At 33.2% G+C, this 22,183-nt stretch overlaps 1 protein-coding gene across 12 annotated transcripts in view; it reads right to left on the bottom strand.

The window, feature by feature from the left end:
* LOC138703288 (protein bric-a-brac 2-like) overlaps positions 1–22,183 on the bottom strand; it is a 212,012-nt gene that overhangs the window by 11,103 nt on the left and 178,726 nt on the right. For 11 of the 12 annotated variants that reach the window (XM_069831043.1, XM_069831041.1, XM_069831044.1 and 8 more), the window contains one exon: positions 581–15,339. The exons of the other annotated variant lie outside the window; for it this stretch is intronic. The gene's annotated coding sequence lies outside the window, so the exon portion shown is untranslated. Of the gene's footprint in view, positions 1–580; positions 15,340–22,183 lie in introns of those variants that run through there. 12 annotated transcript variants of the gene reach the window in all.

Genomic DNA, 22,183 nt, shown 5'->3' with positions numbered 1-22,183 from the left:
AATGTTCATTAGTAATGGCATGTTGTACACAAAATTTCTGTATATGCTTAAGCACATAAACATATTAAAAATAAAAAATGGTCATTTATGTATCCTTTGGGTATTGTAAAAGAACTAAAATGTAAGACTTCTGGAAAGTGGTGAACAACACATAATAGCAAATGCCTGATAAATTAACTGGAAAACATCTGCATGTGCTAATGAAACAAATTGATGAATTATAGATGAGTGCAGTGGAATAGGTTTTAATTATAAGAGCACATTGAACAATGATGCACCAATAATAGTAAAATGGAGCAAATAAAATACAGAATTCAGAATAAGCATCAGAAGCCTAAGAAATCCCAATGCTAATATTACAAGGCTGTACTAAATATAAATCATGTTACACATTTCAGAGGCATAATATAGTCTATGTATAAAATATCTGTTTACTCCAGTACTTTTCAAACCTGAAACAATGTATAGTTATAGAGGAAAATAATAGCAATATTATCTTTCAAAATTACAGAAATGCATTATGTGACCAAGACCCTTCAGAGGAATGATCATTTCCACAGGGTTCTCAAAAATATATGCATTATCACTGTCTCATAAAGTTTATTTTTTTTTAACATATGTGAAACAATAATCTATTGAAAACATCAACTGCATTTAGAGTGCAATTTTAGATTTGGTTCTTTTAACAATAACAGTGTTAATCACGTAATTTCATTTTATAGTGAATTATACACAATGTTCCTGAATGATTAGCAGGGTTTCTGGCAATCGGTATGGCTATGCAGACAGATGTATATCTATGTATCCTACATGTGACAGAAGAGCAACTGTGAAAGTTTCGCGTACAAAAAGTTGTTTTCCCATTTGTACAATATGGCAAACTCTCAAACATAAAGCATTTTGTATCTTGCAACGTGCAAAGAGCAGTTCGGTTTAGTTTCTGTAAAACGGTCATTCTGATGACAATATAGAAGAGATCCTCTGTCCAACAATAGCATTTGTTGATGGTATCATCAGTTCGAAACAGGATCCCTTTAGAGTTTACAATGTCGTATGCAATCCTCAGAAACCTGTTGTGAAATATGCCAGCTGTGAACTATGAATGCTGCAAACAACAGTGTGAAGGCAGTTATGGAAGCAAATGCAGCCATACTGTCTGCAATTGGTGCGAGCCCTAACACTTTATCGACAATTTGGCACATGCAAACTTCAATGAAATGTAATAAGCAATGGCACATGCAGTGGCGGTTATTCAAGTGAAGTACATGAAGGCCACCTTCACCCCTTTTTTCGTGCTTTAATAAAATATATTTTATCAAGAAATTAAAATAAAATGAATTCTTCACTAAACCATATTTTGCTCTATTTTTTAATATCTTGTTCGGCGTAATCCGCTCAGTTAACGTTCACTGCAGTACTTCACACGAACCCCTCACCAGTCAGGCCACGTGGCTAGCAGACCAGCTGAAGGTCCGAATGAGGCTTTCCTTTTCGCCTTCAGTAAACACACCCGGTTGCCATGACAACGAGTTGCTTACTATGAATTACTGGTCCCTTTTGCGAGACTATTATGAGGGTCTGTGGAGCAGGCATTCATCTCCTTTCTCTATTCTTGAAAGACAGAATCTCTCTCTCGTCCAAACATTGGATCAGGGTGGCAAACTGTAATATTTTGCAACTAAATAAGAAAACATAAAATATTCTGTAAAGAAGTTAAATATTGTTTAAATTTAGTATATAAAGTATATATTTTGGTATTTTTTAACGTTAGCACCTCGTGAATATATTATTTTTGTATGGATTTTGAAATAATTTGAGTACCCTGTAATAAAGAAAGTTGGCATAACATTTGAAACTACGTTGTACATTTAACCCGCGCTGACCAATGATTTCGCTTTACGTATTCTTTGTTGTGACAAGTGCAGCGAAGTGTGAAGGTGTTACTACGTGTATTAATGCGATGAAAACATGAATCCGTTAAACGATTTAGTGTGTAATCTTTTGGAGACACCGTTCTCTCGTTGGTGTGCAGAAGATAAGCAAGATATTTTAAAATACCGCAGAACAACAAGTCACATTAATATAACTACGAAAAAAGTGAAAAGTGGTGGTCGGTCATACAATATTCAGTTTCAAGATTCGTGGTATGCCGATTGCAACTGGTTATGTGGGAGTCACTATAACGAGAAGTTATATTGTTGGCCTTGTCTTCTTCTGGGGAACAAGAAACCCGCTTGGAATTCAACTGGATTTTGCGATTTCAGAAATGTCAATCGCGGTCTTTACAGCCATGCAGATTCAGCTGAACACATTAAATGTATTTTGCAATTAAAGGCACTGCAGAAGAACATGAACACCATTGCGGATGCACTAAAGGAAAGTTATAGGTTATACGTAAGTCAATTTAATGAAAACGTACGTTTAAATAGACTGGTAATGCACACCACAATCCATACGGTATTGTTTCTAAGCAAGCAGGAGTTGGCTTTTCGCTGTCATGATGAGAGTATTTCGTCACAGAACAGGGGGAATTTCAAAGAATTATTGGCTCTCATTTCATTGGCCCTATGAAAATTAGAAATCACTATGAAAAAATTAGGCCTGTTCTTTCTGGGAAATCTAAAACGATTCAAAATGAAATAATTGATTGTATTTCTGAATGCATCAATGAACTTGTAAGAGATGAAATTACTAGTGCCCCTTTCTTTTCCGTTCAAGTGTAAGTTTTCTGTTCAACAGAATACTGCTTTGATTTAATCGTAGCTGCTTGATTTTACTGGAGAGGTAAGCTTATATTGGAAGTTGCATGTTCCGAAGTTGATTTAAAATATGAATACAGTTTACGATTATGATTGTGATTTTGAATTTTGTTATGGGTCCTATTTCTTGTGTGCTCTTTTAATTTGATGTGTTGTATAAAATGTGTTAGATTTTGTCTTTTTTATGTCATGTGGACTTGTGGTTGTTTTATTATGTTGTGGTATGTATTGTGTGGAAGTTTTGTTGGGACAGTGAATTCTTCGGTATTAAGGGGACGTAGCTTCCGAAAATGTTGAAAATTTGTTTATTTTATATGCTGTGCTTTTCATAAAACTTAAGAAAATGGTGAATATATTACATTAATTCAATATGCCCATCGTATAGGTTACAAAAGCATTCGCGACGTCACGGGTATATAACGATTCCAGGAAATTACCTAGAATTCTATTGACCTTCACCTAATTTATCCGGCACGAGCCGCCACTGGGCACATGGTGGTGATTTCCTTAGCAACTAAGGACGAAGCAAGTTTCACCTTAGTGACAATGTAATGTCCATATCGGGGGGGGGGGGGGGAGAATCCACATGCTGAAAACAACATGAAAGGGATTCCCCAAAAGTAAACATTTCCTGTTTAAGTTCACGGACCATTCTTTTTCTGGGAGCGAGAAAGTGACAGGCATTTCATACCTTGATATGCTCCAGTTTACTCATCCCTTAGCTGAAGGACAAGCCTCAAGATTTCATGTGGCAACAGAACAGTGTTCTCCTTCATTTTCTTGACAATTTGCATGACATAGTTTTCTCCAGGTGGCCTCTATGGTTCTTGATCTCAAATTGTGATTTCTGCCTGTGGGATATGTGAAGGTTCATGTGTATCTGCCCACTGCCTGAGATGAGATGCTACAATGTTGCAGCTGTTGAGTATATCACACCAGACATGCTGATCAGAATGTGTTGTGTGATGATGGTGCTCACATTGAACACTTGCAATGTACTCTGTGTAAACTCATACAGTTGCTCTTTCATCTCATATAAGGTTTGTTCTTATATACAGCAGCTATGAGAAATTAAACTACCTTGAAATCCTGACAATTATTTAAGAACACAGTGTATATACATATATGTCATTTTTGTTATTAAATTTCTTGTATGTCAAAAATTTTTTCATATGTCTATGCTCATGAACTGAGAAATATAACTTATTTCCATGTCTTATAGATAAATTTGTTCCTTGATAGTTGTCATACTCCAGTCTTCCATTTATAGCAGTTTATGGCATATATCTGAATTTATAATGTTATAATTATTATTTGCATGAACTTTCTGTTATAAACGTTATGAACAAAAGTAAAGTCATCTATCAAGTTATTTCCACCAATTTTAATAACAGAGTAATGTGTTTTCTAAAAGTGCTGTATTCTGTATCACAAACTGAATTTTGACAATTAATTACAATTCTGCTGAGGAGAAATCGATGAACACTATGAACATGATAAAGCTTATCGAAAGAAAATGTTTAGTAATTGTATCTGTCATAACCAAAATAATTAAAAAAATTCCATCCCACTTAAAAAAGCTTTGTGGTCATTAAATAGTTTTGTTGGTATAAATAACATGATTCATATGGTACTTATTTCCTCTTTCACAAAAGATTTACCAGCAATCTTCAACACTTGAGAAATTACAAGGATTATTGGGAAGAGAGGGGACAGGAAATATCTTGTAATACTGGGAAGTTTGAATATGGAGATGAATTAATAAAGTTCGGAAACCATTTACCATATATTCCAGAAAGATCTGGCACAAATCCACCTGGATAAATGTTGTAACCAACACACAACTCATAAGATTCTGCCATAACAATTTATATATATATGCATATATATATTTTTTTAAATTTATTTATAAGTTCACTTTTAATTAACTCTGCTGGAAGTCTATCATAATGCTGCATAAATCTGTTCAAGGACAATCTTGTTTATTAAATTTCGTATCTAAACAATTTGTCGAATTCATTTGTAGATCTGCACTCATATCAAAATAATGCAGTTACCAATTTTGAAGCTATGACATATTATGACAAGAGGTGATGTATTTTTGTATTTATTGTTTAATATGTCTACACCAAGCCTCATTCACACACCATTTACTAAAGAATAAAATATACAATATATTAAATATAATGGCAATCCATTTTCAATTAAATAAAATCAAAGGCTCCTGAGGGTCACATCCACAATAATCCTTCTTAAATGTTGAAATACGTTTTTCCATGGTACAAAATGATCTACATAATAGCAACTTAACGAGATATACTTCCAGTCCCACGCAATTAAATTACATAACAATGTCATGCATACACTCTAAGAACTACTACAATGGCATGATCCATTTTAAATGGGACTGACCAAAATGAACCCACTCTATTACAGCAAGAATTGATCCCATCCCTAATTTCTACTCATCCATTACATGATATGTCACCCTAAACCTACAGTATATAAAATATAACTTAATGCTTCAGTATATTTGGTATTTTATAGTCTTATTTAAATAATAACATTATAATCAGTACGATGAAAAGTTATTGGCTGGGTAAATTAAAGTAGCAGCAACTAAAATTAAGTAATAACTCGAGCATTCATACAAGACTTAATATACACTACGCAAACATTCACTTATAAGTCTGCAGCAAACCATTTTCCTAATAAATAATAATAAAGTAATAAAAATGGAGAATGAGAGAAGAAAAACCACAGTATAAAGAGAAACTGGTCCATTGTTATCTATCTACATTACAAGTTTATCAGAACTGAATTCCAAACATATTGTGTGGTGTGACATTTGAAAGGCTATAAAATAAATTAACAGCATATCAGCTTTAAATAAAATATTTTATACAATATATTGCCTATGTATGCATACACCAACATTTATTCTGTGTAAATGATGTTGGGCAGTTATGAGTGCTCTTTGCATGTAATATAATTATTATCAGTTTTCTTGTATTACAGCCTAATTTCTTCCCATTCGTTACAGTAGATAACAATGTCAATAAATAATGTTCTTTTTTGATTTTATCACTCTGAGATAGGTGTATGACATAATGGGAAAATAATGAATAAATTAATTTATTAGTACTGGTAATGACAGGTGTATTTAATATAATGATTATTACTTAATACAAGTTTAATTTAAATTTGACAGATAGTCACAAAAATTTCACTAACGGAGAAAATGGAAAACTTTATTTTACTACCTCACAGTGATACAGTTGAAAAGGGAAGAATGGAATGTTGCACTCTGTGTTAATTTATTGAACAAAATATATGCCAAGCTTCGCCTCAATAGTATTATAAAACCAATATTTTTCCTTCATGTACAGAAGAATGACCCAGTCCCTGTATTTTCTATGATTATACATTTTACTGATAGGATAATAAAGGAACAAGACAGAACAAGAACCACGGTATAAATAAACAGAGGAAAGTTAAAGTTATGTGAGCCAACATTTAGTTAATAATAATTTACTAAAAGAGAGAGAAAGAGAGAGATATACAGAATAATATCATTTTCCTATTTGTATCAACTTCTCACTGATTTATTATTCTGCAGTGATTGGAATTTTAGTATTTAATCATCCTAGGACAGAGATTAAACAAGAGCTGAACATTATACAACTGGTTATATTCCTGCTAAATGTGTACAGAATATTTATATCTTATAATTGACTTAAATTTGTTGTAATTCAACAATTTTACCCATCAGTGATTTACTCAAATTTTCAGTCTAATACGAGAAAAAGAAATATTGTTTCGAAATATTTTATTTTTCACTTATTTTACCAATCTGTCTTGGATGAAAAGAACGTGTAACCCATAAAACAAACTAAGGGCAATGTTGTTAATTTAAATTTGAGATTTTGTATTACGAAGTTTAATCCTTGTATGGAAAAGAAAAAAAAAAAAAAAAAAAAAAACACATCGGTGAAATATACATTCCACAAAACATGAATTGATTATAATGATCTGGACCTTCATACATTTGCACAGACCCTATAAACTCCAAACATGGGGAATTCCTATACTTTATGGCATTCAACAAATTATATCAAAATAACTTAAAGATAAATGGAATAATTCTCATTCTACGAAATAGAATCTCAGTAACACAAAATCATATAGTAGCTGCTCACAGACTAATATAATGACAAATTAAAATTCAACCCTTGATATAATGCATGTAATATTGTATTTTCCAATCACTTTAGAGTTACACTGAACTCTTATCAGAATCAGAATAGTTTATATTATTTTCAACAATAAAAAGCTAGGCTTTTCAATATTTTCTACCCTGAAAGCCCATTATCAATTAAAAGCATTACATCACGAGTTGACTGTCTCTAAACGCATATGTATCTTGAATATAAATATATTTAACTTCCACGTATAGAATATTACAGTCTAAACAAATCATTCTTCTTACTGGCATTAGCAGCATAAAATCTAACCTCAAAACACATTCACTCAGATCTGTACATGTGATTGAAGTTTTACTACTTAGTAAATGTATACCCATGGATACTTATGTGACGTGAATTAAAGAATTCATCAAGTGCTTGCTTTGTTAGTATCTTTGCATGTCTGCAATGCGTGAAACCAAGTTACATATCAAGTCTATGTCAAGCTTCAGCTGTCCGTAAAGCAAGAAAATTGTCATCTATGATTTTATTACAAGAGAATGATAAGGAATGCTCAAGTATTTATGGAATTCGAGTGAATTATATATATATATATATATATATATATATATATATATATATATTATTTCTTGCCGTTGATTGCATAAATTGTGGAGGAAACTTATTCTTAGTGAGATCAAGACTCCGCAACAATAACTGTTGCCACAGCATTATAATACATGTAAAATGTTATCGACATGTCACAGAAAGTTAAATCAACATCTAACAGAAATTCCTTTGAGAACAAAAAATCAAGACATATGATGAATCGACATAAAAACTAAAGTAAAGACTTTACATCTTACCACGAAATGAAGCAACTGAAAATTTTTTTATTTATGCTGCATACCACTGCCTGGTACAACACTTACATCACATCAAAACACTAGACACCAGCAATTATGTATAATGCAATCTTTTATATGAGAAGTGGTTTTCATCTTGATGAGCCTCTGAGCACCGTCCAATCAGGACCTAGCACAATTGCCATGTGCCACTGTGAATTAGAGATGGGATAAACTGTTCTTTTTAAGAAACAGTTTCGACTGTAACTGTTTCATGAACGAAGCTGTTCCAAAATAACAGTTTCATAAGAATATGTTTACAACATCAGTGCCAACTGTTCCAACTGTTTCAACCTCTCATCTGCTTCGGGAACATGTTTCAAAGCCCTTGAATTGTCTTTAAATCAGCTGTTCAGTGTATTATGACAACTAAAGTCATTTTTCGTAGGTTACTGTTAAGGGTACAGTAAATAACTACAGTTCAAAATAAATCGATTTTAGTAAAAATAATGCATATAATCCTAGGAGAGTTTAAATAATGATGACATTGGTCGATATTTTTCGGGGTATATTAATAATTAACACTATGTTAGGGGACCATGAACATAATCCCCATCAATAGACAGCTAATAATTAATATCAGATTTATTAGGGAATTTGAATTATACAATTAAATTGCGCGATCCTACATAGGCTACTGTTGCACGAAGGCTGTGTGGAACATGGATAATATTATATATATTTTCGATTGGAGGTCAATGATAGCACTACACGTGACCTTTGCAGACAGCAAAGAAGAGGAAAAATGTTTTGAAATTGAACTGTTTATCTCTTGGAACCATGTAGAACGTTGAAGTTATCACTGGAGCAGTGTAACACCCTTTGGAACAGTTGGAACAGGTTATATCACGAAACTGTTTTGTATCGAAACAGTTTAAAAAAACTGTTCCAGCTTTTTTTACCCATCTCTGCTGTGAATGCTTAATTTATTACTGCAGAGGGAGTCCTGATATTATAAATGTCACTGGCGCTTGATCAAAATATTCTAAATTTATATGGATTACTTCAGATGCAAACGGACAACAAAATTATGAACATGTACAGTATGTCCAAACCACTTTTTTTAACTTCTGCGGTTTTCACTGTATTTATATAACACGTAAGCTGACTATACCAGTATTTTAACACCTCTTGTGTTAATATATACTCGTTGACAAAACAGTGATCCACAAAAATCATGACAGTGCCTCCCTTTTAAATAGGCGTCTAGCTACATCTCCTCAGTTAGGTGTCAGCTCTTAGCAATCTAACAAAACATGAATTATTTGAATTATTTTGTGTGTGTGAATGTTTCTAAATAAATTAAGCATAATTAATAGCATTATTGTTACTGGTTAGTTCAAAAAGACAAGTAATGTCAAATCAGGCCCAAAGATCATTTTATAATGTTTATACATTTTAAGAAATATAGTCTAAAGATGAAGAGAGACTTAAAGTTGACTCTGGATAATGATACTGCTATGTTTGTGTCACTCAGAAAATATACTGGTCTCCCTGAGAGGATTCTGAACTTAAAATCATGGGAAAATTTCAATATACAATTACCTCGCTGCCAACAATTATCTTAAAATACTAAAAAGAATAGATTTGTCTATGTTTGTTGAATGTGCATCATCATGCTTACAAAAAGGCACTTTTCAGTGATAATTTATTTTGTGGGTACAAGGTTGGAATTTTGGAGGAAGAGGGGAAAAAAGGTAACCCATGTTTTGAAGTTTATCCAAAAATTATTATCTTGGCTTCATACGAAGGTCCTTATTCGTACACTTCTAGATTATTGGAAAGTTTAAGTTTCAGATATAGGAATACAAATAAGGCCAATTTATTGCATGTTTTCGTACATTACAGCAAATAGGTATTTCTATTTAAATCAACAAATAAAATTACGTGACGAAATTTAGACTCTCTAACAATAAATTCGGAAGAATCAGATGGTAAAAACAGTGACAGATTGCATACTGATGAAAACAATTTTGAAAAGAAATCACTGGCAGTTTCATTGAATTAGAAATACATAACTATCATAATTTATTTTAAAAGTACGCATATTTTTAGGAAGTTGTTATAACATGTTCCATATTAAGATTAATGACCTTGCTCTCATTACGAGGCAGAGAGAGAAGGAAAGAGAACATAAAGCGACAATGTTGTGCCAATATTTGCATGTTTTGGGTTGCTAGCTGTTTGGAGACTGCTCCATTCTGAAAAAGTCTTAAAAAAAAAAAGAGACCTAGCATTAAGACTAGCCATTATGGATGTTGTAACATTTTTAAGTTGGGCATTTAAAATAAACTCTTATTATAACAGCAAATTAGTTAATATTAGAAATTATTTCTTCCCACTTATCATATTTAAATGATACAGAATTATTTAGTTCGTAAAGTACATATTTATTATTAAAATAGAAATGTGTCTTACTTTAAACAAAATTATGATAACTTTATTCCATGGTTCAAGATCATGCACAAAATTGAGCACTATAGCAATAAAACCATTTTTGTCATCATCAGTCTATTTTTACAACCATTCATTAGAATACTTTTCTTTCCACAAGATCTGCAACCATGCCCTTAAAAATAGTAATGACATAAGAACTACGTTTCACTGTTTATAATTAGAATAAATGCCTCCAGTTTTTGTCCTTTCTTTGGTAAATCTCAAATTTGAAGTATCACAAAAAATTCCTTAATATTTCATACAACAATACAAAGCAAGCACTTTTAAACCCAACTGGAAAGTAAGCTCTTCCATGGGTTAACATGTATAAAATACTGCATGTTTAAAAAAATTCTCTAACCATATACATACAACCTGCAACATACTGGTTGAATTATAAAATAGTGTGAGCTAAACAAGTCATAGTAAAAGTAGAAATGTTATGGTATAATAAACAATATTGTGTTAAAAGTTCTAGGATTTACAACTGTTTATACAATAAATACTGTATAGCAATCCCTAAAGCAGCAGTACGAAAATGCTTCCTCTTCTAAGCATTATGAATATAAATAGTTTCATCATATACAATGTCCAAAATTCCCATTACCCAATCATGTAAAACTGTCTGAACTTTCTAATATATCTGAAGCCTGAATCACAAATCTGTACTATTCAGAATTAATATATCTTACACTCAACTGTATGTTTACACACACGACTTTGTATCTGTAGGGCAGGGAAATTTTTGTCTTGATAGACAAGAAGGAACACGAACATAAAGAGTGCAAGACATTAATCGTCAAATGTGAAAGTTTCTGATAACCATTCCTCCATGAGCAATGTACCTAATCTAGCACAATTTTTTTTAAAGTGTATATCTCAATATTTTATGACATTTCATTTAGTGAATTACAAATGTGAACTTAAAGTTAACAAAGTAGTAAAAATGTATTTCAAAACTGCATTAGAAGAAAATATTTTTCTAAACTATGTTGAATAAAATGTAAAATTTGTAAGTACTCATATTTAAAATTTGTAATTATTAAATATAATGAAAACTTTAACTGTTAAATTACATTGAGTAACAGGAATTTTAGTCATTCTTTTTTCTCTTTGCATTATAGGAAGTATATTTACAAGTCTCATATATTGTAATGAAAAATGTACAAGACCTACTAGCACGCAAGCATTCTCAGTCATAAGACAATGTAAAGAAAAGAAATAAAATTTCAAGTACAGAGTGTGTAGAAGTTTGTACATATTCCACTTCACATTTTAAACTGAACTTCATGGTAATCACTTGTGCACAAATAAAGTGCAGAATTTTCCAAATAAACTGGAACATCACCTAACGTTCACACAACTAAAATTCTGTTTTGATACATCAGGGAATATTATAATAAGACTTGATAACCATTTACACTCTGACTTAAAGAAAAAATTCATTCTTACAGTCTTTTTTATAACAATTAGTGAAAACAGTATGTCATTTTAAAAATACTAACTATAAAATTACACATCCATGTCATTATGATTGAATGTCAATTCCTAAATTGCAGATATAACTCCTCCATTCCCTGCAATTTTCTAATTGATTGCGTATTTGGCTAAAGGAATCCCACATATGTCCACTTTAGCAGGCACATGCTTAGAAGTTTGTTACATCAGTCAATCAAACTCAACATACTGGATCTTCAAAAACCATAATCTATGGTGTTATATGTAAAAAACTATTTACTGTATTAATTATAAGTCTAACGATAATTGTATAACAAACTAAGTGCTGCAAGTTCGACAATATAGTAATAATTATTTCTCTGGTCAAAAATAAAGTGATTTGAATGTCTTAAGAACATTATGCATTTCCTCACACTAACAAAACAGGTGCTGAATGTTTAAATTATATGCATGATACGTAAAATTAAGACTCTACTGTACTTTGACTAAAGCTGAAAATTCTGTCACTAAATAGATGTATGATTGAACTGGCTATTTTGTTCATTGCCATATCTCTTACTTTACTATAAACAAGCTACGATTTCAGGCACAACTAATGCTCGGAAAGGAAACTTTTTATATGAATTTAAGACAATAGTTAGCAATGATTTGCTTATTTTAATTTATCCCAAAGGAGTTCAATATCGGTACTATCCAACTTATGAAATAATTTTCGTCAAAGAATGATGTTGTATTCAACCCATTTCATCCACACGAGTCAAATATGTTCATACTCTTTTTTAACAGCCTTCATATACAGGCAACTTAATTTATGAATGTAGCTAATATATTATTGTTACATAAATAGAGTATTTAAAATAAACAACTTTGGAAATAAAAATGTAATACGCTCTAAAGAAAAGTATAAACAATCTTGAAAACATTTATCTCCGGTACAAAAATAAAGTGACTAGGTACTTCTATTCTGTTCATAAACCCCATAAAGTGACAAAGTGTATAACATTTTGGAAGTTTCCAACACTTCTTTTGTAATCACGGAGTTAGGCACTAGTAAGTTATATTTTTAAGAGTCTTTTCTGGAAGAAAAATAAGAGCACGTAATTCATGCTCCACTAAATGTACATTATACAACATTCATTTACTTTAGTAAACATTAAATATAGTTTATAAAAAGGTGTAGAATGTTTTGTAAGCAACTGACTGTGGGTTATCATTAAATGATACCAGTAATAAGTTGTTAAGACTGGAACCACAGAAAAATATGAAGTGTATGTTAATAATTTGTGTAGACAAAGATGTCTTTGTTCCCGCAATTATACAATCATGTATTCGAAGGAAATAAACGTGTATATGTTAAGTCTGTGGTGATGATAACCAGGACAAAAAGTCATAATTTGTGATCGTTGAAATATGAGTGTCAAAAAACACAACGAATTTCTAACAGTTTTAAATACAACATACAAGAACAAGAAGTTAGAAGGGGGCGAAAATCTTCCAGGTATATTCAATGATGGGCCACATATACACATATGCGATTTTAAATAAGCAAGATTACTGCAGCTACTAATCTACTCTGATGGAGTCCTTGATTTCTTTCATCTGCTCCTTGGTGCTTATAATAATTTATTTCCAAATACAATAAAAAGCCTCTTACTAATAGCTGGCAATCCATAAAAACATCGATGAAAAAGAGGAATGTTTGATTATTTTTATTCCCTTTCTCCTCAAGAAATACAGTAGTTTGCTCGTACACCAAAATTAGACTTCAATGGCCTTAACAATTTCCACCACGAGATTATAGATTATTTTCACTGGTTTTTTCCTACATTTCCGTTAATTTTCACTAATATATCACTTCGTTTCTTCTGTTCTTCATATACATTTGGTTTACCAAACCTGTCAATATTCTGTGCAGGTTAAAATTCTGAAGTGTTCCTTGGAATAACAACTTAATGTCATTTTTCCGTTTCCAGCATATATTGAATCCTTAAAACAGCACATATCCATCCTGACAAAATATTATTTAATTTCAACAAACACAGTGCTCTCTAAAAACATTTCAATGCCATTCTGCACAATGCTGTTATACAAGATCTAAAATGTTTGATGCTCTGTATCTCGAATTCAAGGTTTTGTAGTCAAGCTCTTGTTCCAGAGAAGATCTCAATTATTCTGACATCTTTTAAAATTTATTTCGGATACCAGTATAGGAATATTTTACTCTCTGGTTGCTTAAAAGAGACAAAAGTACTTTTAAGAAAGATGGCTGTAGGGATATGTATTGAATAGGAACAAAAAATATTTTCAAATTTATGAATACCATTTTCAGATAATACAAAAGGTGGATGCTCCCAGAGGTAATCACCGAGGAAAGATTATTTTGGGTACCCTTTTACGTCTAATGTTCATAAACCTTCCATTTCAGTGAAAACATGTAATTCTTGAAGTGAAATTTGTGGACGGACAGAGACTTCACCTACGCACATTCACTCAAAGAAAAAAAAATATTACAAAATGGAAAACAAAAATCATGGCATTCATTTATTACAGATTTAACATACAACATAAAATGAGGTAGTTGTCTTTTCTGTTATAAATTTCTCTCAGTAATAGTAGTAGTAGTAGTAGTAGCAGTAGTAGTAGTAGTAGTAGTTGTGGTGGTGGTGTTGTAGTAGTAGTAATAGTAGTAGTAGTGATGGTGATGATGGTGATGGTAATAATAAGAACAGAATAGAAAAAAGTTTCATGAAGGCATTTTTGTTGCTAATTAACCGAGTTTTATTTAGAAGTCAAAAATAAAATATACATAATGATTAAAAGAAGAGTGATTCTGAAGAGTATAGACTATTCAAGCAATTACTTATCTTTCAAAAGTTCAAAGAACTTCTATCATAAATTACATAAACGTATGTTGTAATATGTATAAAAATCGTTTGAGTAATTCACACAAGGCCTCCATAAAATTTTAAATGTCATTCTCTAATTCATGAAATCCATCTATCCATCCAATATGAGTAATAGCACGGCTTTGTAAAATTATTGCTGATGCTTCTAAATGGCTTTTTAAGGTCCAGTAATATAAAGTGATGCAACAAACTATGACAGCACATCTCCTGTACTTACAATTAACTAAACTGATAATGGAATAGTTTTTAGGTGTTATAACACTGCATATGTTGTAAACAAGCAAGTCTTTTTTTCATATAGTTTGTAGTGTAGCACCAAAATCAAGAAAAAAGTTTTAGTCTTCAAGACTATATTACTGAATGTTGCTTAACCATTCCACCATGTGACAATAGATTTCTGTGCTGAAGAGCAAGCTTCAATATGCGAGGTGTCTGTTGGCATCAGTTTAAGTAGGATCAAATTGAAGGCATAATTTTCATATTATCTGACACAGCACTGTCTAGCAATCTGTACTCACTTCCTCACATTCACTTCGTTAGTTGGGACATTTATTTTGTAACAAAATGGAGCAATACATGCCTCCTCTTTGTAGAAATGTGGTAATTTTGATGAGATGAGGCTGTTTTTGCTAGAATCCTTCTCATGATGCAGTAGTGAATCAACTGGAGTGCTGTAAGAGATTTAATGCAGCTGGAAAAAATAAATAACATTGTACAATTTAGAGTATGAAAGTAATTTCACACTAAACTACGTGTGTGTGTATAATATATATAAACAAACGTTTCCTATGAAAATTGTTTTGAAGAGCTCTATCAAATGGTACCCTATTTGACCCCAACTCTCATTTGAAATTTTAAAGTGATACGCCACTGACCCGACTTCCTGTTAGGAATGATTGATGAAATCAAGCTCAAGTGAAAGTTCACATAAGCGTTAGTTACAAATATTTTTGTCTCGAAAATTTTAATGCAGTACGGTAGTTTTCAAAATAAATTACTGTTACGGGTCGTCTGAATCACCCTGTATATATATGATCTAAACGAGGGGTTGGAAAGCAATGGTGGATCTTTAATGTTTAGGTGAGGGGTTTGGACTTTTTCCATTGCTGGTTGTCACAATAAAAAAATTAAGACACAACGTACGTAACGATCCCAACAGTAGGTTTTTTCATTTCTCTCCTTCCTTCCACCTGAAGACGAAGGGAGAACCACCCTTCGAAACGTTGTGTCTTAATTTTTTTATTGTGACAACCAGCAATGGAAAAAGTCCAAACCCCTCACCTAAACATTAACTGTATATATATGTAAAATGCGCCAGAGCGAGTGCTTGCCGTTTTCGACAGATGGCAGCAAGCACTAGGCGCAAGTAAGTCAACAGGTGAATGGCAGGTGGTATCAGGAGGGTGCACACACACAAGCTGCAGCTATCTTTTTTTCACTTGCTTCCAAGGCGTGCTATGGGCTGGACGTGACGTGTGTGTGAGCTGTGGCGATCACTGTTTAGTAACATAGTCGAGCAGCAGGAGCAGAGTTGCATTAAATCAAAATAAGGCGGAACTCAAAAGGTGTGTAATATATATACACACACACACGTAGTTTACAAATATTAATTATAACTGCGCACGCACCCACGCACGCACACACACAAAATGTTACGCACATACAACATAATTATCTGGAATCTGATGATATAACTCTCGAAATTAAAATGTGGGAGTGAGAAAGTACAATAATTTCAATATAGCAATATCAATATATATTAAATAAACACAGAAAAGAAACAATGCTTGTACTAAAACATGGATCCCAAAATTAGGTCATAAACAGAATAGGGGGGGAAAAAAAATAACGAACTTAACGGATTTTAAATTTCTAACATACTCAGGCAACAGATAATTAATTACATCATCACAACCATGTTAGGAATTGTGAACATATGCAAAAGTATGCATAAGAATTAAAAGGCTCACAAATTTTATGAACAGCATCTGACTGCCCATATATATATATATATATATATATATATATATATATATATATATATGGTGTCCATACCGAATCTCATTTATTAAGAAACCAATCAGAATAGGAGAGAGATAGAGATAGAGATAGAGAGAGAGAGAGAGAGCGGGGGGGGGGTTCTTCCTTTATTCCAGACATAAGTGAAGTGTGATGCTACAATCAACAATTCAGAAACACCAATGACAATTGAAAGAAGTTAAATGTGTGTTTATGAAGAATCCAGCAGGTAAAAACAACATAAAAGCCTTGTGTAATATATTTCTGGCTATAGATAAAGAGTCAACTGACAGCAAGGTTCAGAAAAAAAAAGTCGGCATCTGACACAACAGTGGAGCAAGTTTGGGATGCTAATGCATAATCAATTCACAGCGCTTCACTTAAACTTAATATCCAACACTTAACAGTACATACATCTGGTGCCATGAAAATTACAAGAACTAGAGAAAAGTAGAGCTCAAGAAAGAATAATTGCAGAAAACTCATAAAAAAACCTTCAGAACTGGAAGAAAAAATCAGCAGTGTTTTAGAAAAGCATCACAGAAGAGGAAAAGAAATCCTGGAATAAATTTCTAAAAAAAAACTATAAAAATGAAGGATAAATGATGATGATGATGATGATGATGATGATGATTCATTTAGTTTATGTGAGAATTAGAACCTAAGTCTTCAATATGAAATTTACAAGTGAGGTTATGTATGTGCAATACTTGGAATGATTCTCCTTTCAGGTATTTTACTTTGCATCCATGGCAACAGCAGTAATCCGCCACCACTGCGGCTACAATTGGTACATAATAATTTATTATCGTACTTTGAATACATTTCATTAATGAATCACAAGTAAGATCTCATGTATAAAACCACTACAGAATCGTCTCCAGCATACCTAAGTAACATGACTTACGTTTCCAATGATTGATACTCTGCGCAATAGACCAAAAACTATCTACATTTACTCTATGATTGCATATCAATTTGGTATAGATCCGTTATTTACTTAACATGTTGAGAAGAAATTAAGAGATATTATACCTAGGTATTTGGAGAAATGATTGGCCATCTGATTAGTCCATCATGACTCAATCATTGTTATGGATAGTCTGCCTGGGTAGCATAGTCGGTATAGTGCTGGACTTCTGTGCTCGAGATTGTGGGTTCAATCCCAGCTCAGGTCGATGGCATTTAAGTGTGCTTAAATGCGACAGGCTCATGTCAGATTTACTGCCATGTAAAAGAACTCCTGCGGGAAGAAATTCCGGCACAGAGGCGATGCTGATATAACCTCGGTAGTTGCGAGCATCGTTAAGTAAATCATAATTTAAATTTTTTTGTTATGGTTAGGTTGCGTTTAGCATGTCATATATAGCCAAATTTCAGTAAAGTGGTGCACCATTCTGCTGGAATATCACATTAGGCCACAGATATTGAATCTTGTGGAAAGGCAAATTCCTGAAGCATTTCCAGGCAAATGTTGCAGTTGCAATTGGCTCAGCAAACAAGAATGGTCTTATAATTCTGTCTTTTCACTCCAGCATTAACCTTCTCAGATTCTTGATACATTGTTTGTCGACAATTTGTACGTTTTAAAGTCATATTTAAGTCACGGAAAATCGGGGTTCTACTGTAGTTGTGTGAGAAAGACTGCCTTTTGTTCACTCATATTTACAGTGGGCGGTAAGGTGTGAGTGCTTCTATTACTTCCTGGAACTAAGGATGTTATGTTTCGTCCCGAAATATATCCTTTTTTGGATAGGTAAAAAGGCTTTTTAAGTCTGTGTATTTCAAATTGTAAACTTTCCCAGCAGAAGTTTTCTTTTTCCTTTCAGAGAAGTAAAAATCAATAAAACTCCTAAATATGTAGATTTATGTAATATCATGCAATAATATGTAATGTGGGGTAAATATGTAAAAATATGTAGTATCAAATTTTAATATATTAATGGTAATTACAAGATTCGCAAAGATTTGTTATTTATATAAGGTTAGGTTGAAAGGAATATGATATGTAATTACATAAAAATCCGGTCCCTATTTATAATATTCACTTTCCTATGCTTACATCCTTCCAACGTCGCAGCTGCAGTTATTGAGTCGCGATTTTTTATTATAGTCCTTAATGTCTATGATGGGATTCCTAATGAACCAAAAAGTTGTTTCTAATTAAGAGTACTGTTTTCATTGTACTTTCGTAAGATTTACAATTTTTCCGACATAGAAAGCACTTTTCGTTTAACACTCATTATAACCACACTCACAGACATTTCAATATACTAAAGGACAACAAACTGACTCAGCAAAAATTTCCAGAATTTTATTACGGCCGAGTGAGGAATGCTGCTTGAGACAGAGGATTAGCAAGAAGATTGTAACTGTATGTAAAGCGTGCAGGTAAAGAATCGAATAAGACAGTATAACAAGAGGGTGAGGTATCATATAGTATGAAGGTTTAAATGCGCAGGTAAAGGGTCAAATACTTTTCAGGTTAATGGCACCTGTGAGTTCAATGACCAAAATGTTTCATTGCTGTTACACTGCTGAAAAATACATCGAAAATATTCCACAAAAATAGTGTATTATGCGGGACTAGAGCGCAACAAATGGGATATTTTATAAAGGTGTTATATATGAAATGTGCAGGGACCGGACAAAAAAAAAAGCGTATTATACGAGATAGCATAATAAGCAGACGCATCTTATCGAGGTTTTACTGTACTTTCGTTCATAATTAATTCAATCTTGAACCTGAGATGAGAAACTAATAGTTTTCCTATAATATCCTGAGAGAACCAGCTCATTCAGTACAATCATTCCTTTTTTTCCATTATACAAAAATGGTCATGTCAGAAATCCTGATAAGTTTGAGTATGGTACTTAGTGGGAATCGAATGCAGTAACCCTCTGCTCAGTCAAATCATCCGACCTAAGTTGTCGTGCACAACAAACCATTCCTGTGTAATTAATTTAGGTGGTAAAACACTATATTTTCTCCAGTAGTTTGTGTTTGGTAGTCTGATTAATTTTTCATATTGGATCACTGCTTGTTCTTCAAAATCTTGTACCAGAGATCTCTGATGAATGAGGAGTCTCACTGCATCAATAGGTGTAGTTTTAACCGCACCTGTAATTAATCTTAAAACTTGATTTTGTAGTTTTTCAATTTTGTTCAACTGGTTTGGATTAGCTATAAAGAGAATATCACTGCAATATTTGAGGACAGATTTAATGCATAAGGGTTGTTAAAAAAGTAATGCCCACTTTTTTTCCTCAGCCATTAACAAAGATACAAAAGTGCACTTTGAGGGCTTGAAATTTGATGTTTCTCCCACGTGTGTACAGAGTTGCAAGTCGTTCTGACAGATGGCGGAGCTATAGCAAACTGTCTGGCGTCTGTTGCAGACTCCTGTTGCAAGCACAGAGCAGTAATTGAATTTTTGGTTCTCAAAAACGAAAGTGCGTGAATATCCATAAACGTTTGTGTGCAATATAATGGTAATCGTACAGTTAATTTTTTTAAATTTTAGTTGGTTATTTAACGACGCTATATCAACTACTAGGTTATTTAGTGTCGAGATTGGTGATAACGAGATTATATATTTGGCGCGATGAGGCCGAGGATTCGCCATAAATTACCTTGCATTCACATTACGGTTGGAGAAAACCTCGGAAAAAAACCAACCAGGTAATCAACCCAAGCAGGGATCGAACCCGCGCCCTCATACAGTTGATAGGAGCACTGTAAGGCAGTGGGCTCAGAGGTTTCGGGAGTCAGGAAGTGCAAAAACTGAGCTCCAAGATCTGCCACATGATGGACGCCCTGCCATAGCCACTCCAGATATGATGGATTGTGCAGATGTCATTATTCATGCGAATTGGTGCATCACAACATGACAAATGGCTCTACAGCTATTGGTAAGCATAGGAAGTGTTTGTTCAATTATTGAGGCTCTTGGATATTCAAAAGTCTGCTCAAAATGGGTTTCACGAAGTCTCAACATAGGCCACAAGCTGCAGAGGAAAATAATTTCTTTGACTTGTTAGAGCACTTTGAAGCCAAAGGGGAGGCCTTTTGTTGCGGAACATTACAGGTGACGAAACTTGGATGCATCATGTTCAACCAAAGACAAAAAAGCAGTCAATGGAGTGGCCCAGAAAGAAGAAATTCAAGAAAAAGTAAAGTCATGGTTACTGTCTTTTGGGATTCTTGTGAAAAAGGAGCAACCATTATCTCAAGAGGCATATATAAACACCCTCAACAACCTCAAGAAACATTTCTGGCGAGTTCAGTCTGGCAAGAATCCAGCCACATGTGCAGTTGTTACAATTAAGTCAAAACTCTGTGGGTGTCAAAAATCATCATGGTCTTTCATCCACATAACCAGTGGCAAACCACGCATATTTAATAAGATCACTAGACCTTGGCGATGAAAACTGTTAATGAATTAGGGACTGCATCTTCAAAATGCTATCTCTCTAAAAGAATTCAAAATTCACACACTCATCACAACATAATTTTTCGGACAATTGGAGGTACATGGATGTCCACTAAAAATTCTTTGTCCAGTGGTTGCACATGTCCTGTAATTCCAGGGGATATTTTCAAAATTTGTATGGTGTTTCCTTCAAGGACTGATTCCAATGCAGAAGTATCATTACAACCAGACAACGAATTTTCGGTCCCTACACAGCGACAAGACGTCAGTCCCTTGGCTTACAGAAGGAGCATAGCAATGAGTTCAATGACCTCCCTGCATCTGACATACACCTACTGTTCAGTATCGAGATCGAAAATCTGCTGTCTGGTTATAACCCGACCAAACAAAGAATGTCTATTTCCAAATGGAAAGAAACATTCTTTGAACCACATTTTTAATTTCTGTTTCCCCATTTTACTGGACTTTTGTTGCACGGATGATGAGGTTTTCTGCAGATAACATTTTTCGAATTACTGTAGATCCAAAGCATCCACTTGGTTCTTATAGGACAATAAACAGTTTAGGGCATTATGGTGTATGTATGAGATATGACATTGACAAAGTCTACAGATTCTGGTACCTTCTTGCCTCTAAATGACAAAGTTCTTTTTGCCCTCATGTTACGTTCAAAACTTGATTGGTCAACATATAGATAAATGAAGGATTATAATTTAGTAGTTGTTCTCTGGTAGTACACTAATGAAATAACATATCTTTTTTCAATTCATCCTCTTTATTAATTTGATGTCGAGAAACAAATTTAGTAACTTTCCTACTCATGATTTCAAATTTCCTCTTAAATCGCAGAATCCATGATGGTGAAGCAGTAAATTTACTATAACCTTAAGAACTTTCTATATTCAATGTCCACTGAAGCACATCACTGTCGGAAAGACTTACCTGGTCTATAGTCTATTTGTTTTTGTTTTTGTTTTTTTTTCCCCCATTTATAAAGTTGCTTTGTGAAGTGACGTAACTGCACAGTCTCCCAACACTTGTTAAAGATAGTCACTCTTTACCATCCTCGTTAGTCCACAGTTT

Source organism: Periplaneta americana, chromosome 7 (assembly GCF_040183065.1).
Source record: "Periplaneta americana isolate PAMFEO1 chromosome 7, P.americana_PAMFEO1_priV1, whole genome shotgun sequence".
Taxonomy (NCBI): domain Eukaryota; kingdom Metazoa; phylum Arthropoda; class Insecta; order Blattodea; family Blattidae; genus Periplaneta; species Periplaneta americana.
This window is presented reverse-complemented; position numbering and strand designations above follow the sequence as displayed.